Source organism: Lissotriton helveticus, chromosome 12, assembly GCF_964261635.1.
Source record: "Lissotriton helveticus chromosome 12, aLisHel1.1, whole genome shotgun sequence".
NCBI lineage: Eukaryota > Metazoa > Chordata > Amphibia > Caudata > Salamandridae > Lissotriton > Lissotriton helveticus.
In genome coordinates this window covers 170,155,385-170,163,822 of record NC_136073.1, presented here as the reverse complement: position 1 = coordinate 170,163,822, position 8,438 = coordinate 170,155,385, and positions in this window count along the sequence as shown.

Genomic DNA, 8,438 nt, shown 5'->3' with positions numbered 1-8,438 from the left:
CTGAGCACACCAGAGAGCCTGAGCACACACGAGCACATGTCAACCCGAGAGGCTCCGAGCACACCAGAGAGCCTGAGCACACATAGGAGCATGTCAACACCAGAGACTCCGAGCACACCAGAGAGCCTGAGCACACACAAGAGCATGTCAACTGCAGAGACTACGAGCACACCAGAGAGCCTGAGCACACCCGAGAGCATATCAACTCCAGAGACTCCGAGCACCCCAGAGAGCCTGAGCACACCAGAGAGCCTGAGCACACATGCGATCATGTCAACACCGGAGACTCTGAGCACACCAGAGGGCTTGAGCACACCTGAGAGCCTGAGCACTCATGAGAGCATGTCAACACCAGAGACTCTGAGCACACCAGAGAGCCTGAGCACACATGAGAGCATGTCAACTCCAGAGACTTCAAACACAACAGAGAGTCTGAGCACACCAGAGAGTCTGAGCACACCAGAGAGCCGGAGCACACATGAGAGCATGTCAACACATGAGTCTCAGAGCACACCAGAGAGCCTAAGCACACATGAGAGCATGTCAACTCCAGAGACTCCAAGCACACCAGAGAGCGTGAGAACACAAGAGAGCATGTCAACTCCAGAGACTCCGAGCACACCACTGAGTCTGAGCACACACGAGAGCGTGTCAACACCAGAGAGTCCGAGCACACCAGAGAGCTTGAGCACACCAGAGAGCCGGAGCACACATGAGAGCATGTCAACACCAGAGAGTCCGAGCACACCAGAGAGCTTGAGCACACCTGAGAGCCTGAGCACTCATGAGAGCATGTCAACACCAGAGACTCTGAGCACACCAGAGAGCCTAAGCACACATGAGAGCATGTCAACTCCAGAGACTTCAAACACACCAGAGAGTCTGAGCACACCAGAGAGTCTGAGCACACCAGAGAGCCTGAGCACACATGCGATCATGTCAACACCGGAGACTCTGAGCACACCAGAGGGCTTGAGCACACCTGAGAGCCTGAGCACTCATGAGAGCATGTCAACACCAGAGACTCTGAGCACACCAGAGAGCCTGAGCACACATGAGAGCATGTCAACTCCAGAGACTTCAAACACAACAGAGAGTCTGAGCACACCAGAGAGTCTGAGCACACCAGAGAGCCTGAGCACACATGAGATCATGTCAACACCAGAGAGTCTGAGCACACCAGAGAGCCTGATCACACCTGAGAGCCTAAGCACTCATGAGAGCATGTCAACACCAGAGACTCTGAGCACACCAGAGAGCCTGAGCACACATGAGAGCATGTCAACTCCAGAGACTTCTAGCACACCAGAGAGTCTGAGCACACCAGAGAGTCTGAGCACACCAGAGAGCCTGAGCACACATAAGAGCATGTCAACTCCAGAGATTTCAAGCACCCCAGAGACTTTGAGCACACCAGCGAGCCTGAGCACACATGAGAGCATGTCAACACCAGAGATTCTGAGCACACCACAGAGTCTGAGCACACATGAGAGCATGTCAACCCCAGAGCATCCAAGCACACCAGAGAGCCTGAGCACACACAAGAGCATGTCAACACCAGAGATTCTGAGCACACCACAGAGTCTGAGCACACACAAGAGCATGTCAACACCAGAGACTCTGAGCACACCAGAGAGCCCGAGCACACACCAGAGCATGTCAACTCGAGAGTCTCCGAGCACACCTGAGAGCCTGAGCACACACAAGAGCATGTCAACACCAGAGACTCTGAGCACACCAGAGAGCCTGAGCACACACGAGCACATGTCAACCCGAGAGGCTCCGAGCACACCAGAGAGCCTGAGCACACATAGGAGCATGTCAACTCCAGAGACTCCGAGCACACCACTGAGTCTGAGCACACACGAGAGCGTGTCAACACCAGAGACTCTGAGCACACCAGAGAGCCGGAGCACACATGAGAGCATGTCAACACCAGAGAGTCTGAGCACACCAGAGAGCTTGAGCACACCTGAGAGCCTGAGCACTCATGAGAGCATGTCAACACCAGAGACTCTGAGCACACCAGAGAGCCTGAGCACTCATGAGAGAATGTCAACACCAGAGACTCTGAGCACACCAGAGAGCCTGAGCACACATGAGAGCATGTCAACTCCAGAGACTTCAAGCACACCAGAGAGGCTGAGCACACCAGAGAGTCTGAGCACAACAGAGAGCCTGAGCACGCATGAGATCATGTCAACTCGAGAGACTCCGAGCACACCAGAGAGCCTGAGCACACATAAGAGCATGTCAACACCAGAGACTCCGAGCACACCAGAGAGCATATCAACTGCAGAGACTCTGAGCACACCAGAGATCCTGAGCACACCCGAGAGCATATCAACTCCAGAGACTCTGAGCACACCAGAGAGCCTGAGCACACATGAGAGCATGTCAACGTCAGAGACTCCGAGCACCCCAGAGAGCCTGAGTACACACAAGAGCATATCAACTCCAGAGACTCTGAGCACACCAGAGAGCCTTAGCACACATGAGAGCATGTCAACTTCAGAGACTCCGAGCACCCCAGAGAGCCTGAGCACACACGAGAGCATATCAACGCCAGAGATTCCGAGCACATCACAGAGCCGGAGCACACATGAGAGCATGTCAACACATGAGTCTCAGAGCACACCAGAGAGCCTAAGCACACACAAGAGCATGTCAACTCCAGAGACTCCAAGCACACCAGAGAGCGTGAGAACACAAGAGAGCATGTCAACTCCAGAGACTCCGAGCACACCACTGAGTCTGAGCACACACGAGAGCGTGTCAACACCAGAGAGTCCGAGCACACCAGAGAGCTTGAGCACACCAGAGAGCCGGAGCACACATGAGAGCATGTCAACACCAGAGAGTCCGAGCACACCAGAGAGCTTGAGCACACCTGAGAGCCTGAGCACTCATGAGAGCATGTCAACACCAGAGACTCTGAGCACACCAGAGAGCCTGAGCACACATGAGAGCATGTCAACTCCAGAGACTTCAAACACACCAGAGAGTCTGAGCACACCAGAGAGTCTGAGCACACCAGAGAGCCTGAGCACACATGCGATCATGTCAACACCGGAGACTCTGAGCACACCAGAGGGCTTGAGCACACCTGAGAGCCTGAGCACTCATGAGAGCATGTCAACACCAGAGACTCTGAGCACACCAGAGAGCCTGAGCACACATGAGAGCATGTCAACTCCAGAGACTTCAAACACAACAGAGAGTCTGAGCACACCAGAGAGTCTGAGCACACCAGAGAGCCTGAGCACACATGAGATCATGTCAACACCAGAGACTCTGAGCACACCAGAGAGCCTGATCACACCTGAGAGCCTGAGCACTCATGAGAGCATGTCAACACCAGAGACTCTGAGCACACCAGAGAGCCTGAGCACACATGAGAGCATGTCAACTCCAGAGACTTCTAGCACACCAGAGAGTCTGAGCACACCAGAGAGTCTGAGCACACCAGAGAGCCTGAGCACACATAAGAGCATGTCAACTCCAGAGATTTCAAGCACCCCAGAGACTTTGAGCACACCAGCGAGCCTGAGCACACATGAGAGCATGTCAACACCAGAGATTCTGAGCACACCACAGAGTCTGAGCACACATGATAGCATGTCAACCCCAGAGCATCCAAGCACACCAGAGAGCCTGAGCACACACAAGAGCATGTCAACACCAGAGATTCTGAGCACACCACAGAGTCTGAGCACACACAAGAGCATGTCAACACCAGAGACTCTGAGCACACCAGAGAGCCCGAGCACACACCAGAGCATGTCAACTCGAGAGTCTCCGAGCACACCTGAGAGCCTGAGCACACACAAGAGCATGTCAACACCAGAGACTCTGAGCACACCAGAGAGCCTGAGCACACACGAGCACATGTCAACCCGAGAGGCTCCGAGCACACCAGAGAGCCTGAGCACACATAGGAGCATGTCAACACCAGAGACTCCGAGCACACCAGAGAGCCTGAGCACACACAAGAGCATGTCAACTGCAGAGACTACGAGCACACCAGAGAGCCTGAGCACACCCGAGAGCATATCAACTCCAGAGACTCCGAGCACCCCAGAGAGCCTGAGCACACCAGAGAGCCTGAGCACACATGCGATCATGTCAACACCGGAGACTCTGAGCACACCAGAGGGCTTGAGCACACCTGAGAGCCTGAGCACTCATGAGAGCATGTCAACACCAGAGACTCTGAGCACACCAGAGAGCCTGAGCACACATGAGAGCATGTCAACTCCAGAGACTTCAAACACAACAGAGAGTCTGAGCACACCAGAGAGTCTGAGCACACCAGAGAGCCGGAGCACACATGAGAGCATGTCAACACATGAGTCTCAGAGCACACCAGAGAGCCTAAGCACACATGAGAGCATGTCAACTCCAGAGACTCCAAGCACACCAGAGAGCGTGAGAACACAAGAGAGCATGTCAACTCCAGAGACTCCGAGCACACCACTGAGTCTGAGCACACACGAGAGCGTGTCAACACCAGAGAGTCCGAGCACACCAGAGAGCTTGAGCACACCAGAGAGCCGGAGCACACATGAGAGCATGTCAACACCAGAGAGTCCGAGCACACCAGAGAGCTTGAGCACACCTGAGAGCCTGAGCACTCATGAGAGCATGTCAACACCAGAGACTCTGAGCACACCAGAGAGCCTAAGCACACATGAGAGCATGTCAACTCCAGAGACTTCAAACACACCAGAGAGTCTGAGCACACCAGAGAGTCTGAGCACACCAGAGAGCCTGAGCACACATGCGATCATGTCAACACCGGAGACTCTGAGCACACCAGAGGGCTTGAGCACACCTGAGAGCCTGAGCACTCATGAGAGCATGTCAACACCAGAGACTCTGAGCACACCAGAGAGCCTGAGCACACATGAGAGCATGTCAACTCCAGAGACTTCAAACACAACAGAGAGTCTGAGCACACCAGAGAGTCTGAGCACACCAGAGAGCCTGAGCACACATGAGATCATGTCAACACCAGAGACTCTGAGCACACCAGAGAGCCTGATCACACCTGAGAGCCTGAGCACTCATGAGAGCATGTCAACACCAGAGACTCTGAGCACACCAGAGAGCCTGAGCACACATGAGAGCATGTCAACTCCAGAGACTTCTAGCACACCAGAGAGTCTGAGCACACCAGAGAGTCTGAGCACACCAGAGAGCCTGAGCACACATAAGAGCATGTCAACTCCAGAGATTTCAAGCACCCCAGAGACTTTGAGCACACCAGCGAGCCTGAGCACACATGAGAGCATGTCAACACCAGAGATTCTGAGCACACCACAGAGTCTGAGCACACATGAGAGCATGTCAACCCCAGAGCATCCAAGCACACCAGAGAGCCTGAGCACACACAAGAGCATGTCAACACCAGAGATTCTGAGCACACCACAGAGTCTGAGCACACACAAGAGCATGTCAACACCAGAGACTCTGAGCACACCAGAGAGCCCGAGCACACACCAGAGCATGTCAACTCGAGAGTCTCCGAGCACACCTGAGAGCCTGAGCACACACAAGAGCATGTCAACACCAGAGACTCTGAGCACACCAGAGAGCCTGAGCACACACGAGCACATGTCAACCCGAGAGGCTCCGAGCACACCAGAGAGCCTGAGCACACATAGGAGCATGTCAACACCAGAGACTCCGAGCACACCAGAGAGCCTGAGCACACACAAGAGCATGTCAACTGCAGAGACTACGAGCACACCAGAGAGCCTGAGCACACCCGAGAGCATATCAACTCCAGAGACTCTGAGCACACCAGAGAGCCTGAGCACACATGAGAGCATGTCAACTTCAGAGACTCCGAGCACCCCAGAGAGCCTGAGCACACAAGAGAGCATGTCAACTCCAGAGACTCTGAGCACACCAGAGAGCCGGAGCACACATGAGAGCATGTCAACACATGAGTCTCAGAGCACACCAGAGAGCCTGAGCACACACAAGAGCATGTCAACTCCAGAGACTCCAAGCACACCAGAGAGCGTGAGCACACAAGAGATCATGTCAACTCCAGAGACTCCGAGCACACCACTGAGTCTGAGCACACAAGAGAGCATGTCAACTCCAGAGACTCCAAGCACACCACAGAGTATGAGCACACACAAGAGCATATCAACACTAGAGACCTTGAGCACACCAGAGAGCCTGAGCACACGCAAGAGCATGTCAACTCCTGAGACTCCGAGCACACCAGAGAGCCTGAGCACGCATGAGAGCATGTCAACACCAGAGAATCTGAGCACTCCAGAGAGCCTGAGCACACATGAGAGCATGTCATCTCCAGAGACTCCGAGCACACCAGAGAGCCTGAGCACACACGAGAGCCTGAGTACACATGAGAGCATGTCAACACCAGAGACTCTGAGCACACCAGAGAACCTGATCACACATGAGAATCTGAGCACATACGAGAGCCTGTCAACACCAGAGTCTCCGAGCACACCAGAGAGCCTGAGCACACACGAGAGCATGTCAACACCAGAGACTCCGAGTACACCAGAGAGCCTGAGCACACACAAGAGCATGTCAACTCCAGAGTCTCCCAGCACACCAGAGAGCGTGAGCACACACAAGAGCATGTCAACTCCTGAGACTCTGAGCACACCAGAGAGCCTGAACACACACGAAAGCATGTCAACTCCAGAGACTCCGAGCACACCAGAGAGCCTGAGCACATATGAGAGCATGTCAACTCCAGAGACTCTGAGCACACCAGAGAGCCTGAGCACACGCGAGAGCATGTCTACACCAGAGACTCTGAGCACACCACAGAGTCTGAGCACACACGAGAGCATGTCAACACCAGAGACACCGAGCACAGCAGAGAGCCTGAACACACACAAGAGCCTGTCAACACCAGAGAATCCAAGCACACCAGAGAGCCTGAGCACACACAAAAGCATGTCAACTCCAGAGACTCTGAGCACACCACAGAGTCTGAGCACACACGAGAGCATGTCAACACCAGAGACTCCGAGCACACCACATAGTCTGAGCACACACAGGAGCATGTCAACACCAGAGGCTCTGAGCACACTAGAGAGCCAGAGTACACACAAGAGCATGTCAACTCCAGAGACTCCAAGCACACCAGAAAGCCTGAGCACACATGAGAGCATGTCAACTCCAGAGACTCCGAGCACACCAGAGAGCCTGAGCACACACAAGAGCATGTCAACACCAGAGACTCCGAGCACACCAGAGAGCCTGAGCACACACAAGAGCATGTCAACACCAGAGACTCCGAGCACACCAGAGAGCCTGAGCACACATGAGAGCATGTCAACACCAGAGACTCTGAGCACACCACAGAGTCTTAGCACATACAAGAGCATGTCAACTCCAGAGACTCCGAGCACACTACAGAGCCCGAGCACACATGAGAGGATGTCAACTCCAGAGACTCCGAGCACACCAGAGAGCCTGAGCACACAAGAGAGCATGTCAACTCCAGAGACTCCGAGCACAATAGAGAGCCTGATCACACACGAGATCATGTCAACTCCAGAGACTCCGAGCACACCAGAGGGTCTGAGCACACATGAGAGCATGCCAACTTCAGAAACTCCGAGCACATCAGAGAGCCTGAGCACACACAAGACCATATCAACACCAGAGACTCCGAGCACACTAGAGAGTCTGAGCACACACAAGAGCATGTCAACTCCAGATACTCCGAGCACTCCAGAGAGCCTGAGCACACATGAGAGCATGTCAACTCCAGAGACTCTGGGCACACCAGAGAGCCTGAGCACACACAACAGCATGTCAACTCCAGAGACTCTGAGCACACATGAGAGCATGTCAACCCCAGAGCATCCAAGCACACCAGAGAGCTTGAGCACACACAAGAGCATGTCAACACCAGAGATTCTGAGCACACCACAGAGTCTGAGCACACACGAGAGCATGTCAACTCCAGAGACTCCAAGCACACCAGAGAGCATGAGCACACAAGAGAGCATGTCAACTCCAGAGACTCCGAGCACACCACTGAGTCTGAGCACACACGAGAGCGTGTCAACACCAGACACTCTGAGCACACCAGAGAGCCGGAGCACACATGAGAGCATGTCAACACCAGAGAGTCCGAGCACACCAGAGAGCTTGAGCACACCTGAGAGCCTGAGCACTCATGAGAGCATGTCAACACCAGAGACTCTGAGCACACCAGAGAGCCTGAGCACACATGAGAGCATGTCAACTCCAGAGACTTCAAACACACCAGAGAGTCTGAGCACACCAGAGAGTCTGAGCACACCAGAGAGCCTGAGCACACATGCGATCATGTCAACAGCGGAGACTCTGAGCACACCAGAGAGCTTGAGCACACCTGAGAGCCTGAGCACTCATGAGAGCATGTCAACACCAGAGACTCGGAGCACACCAGA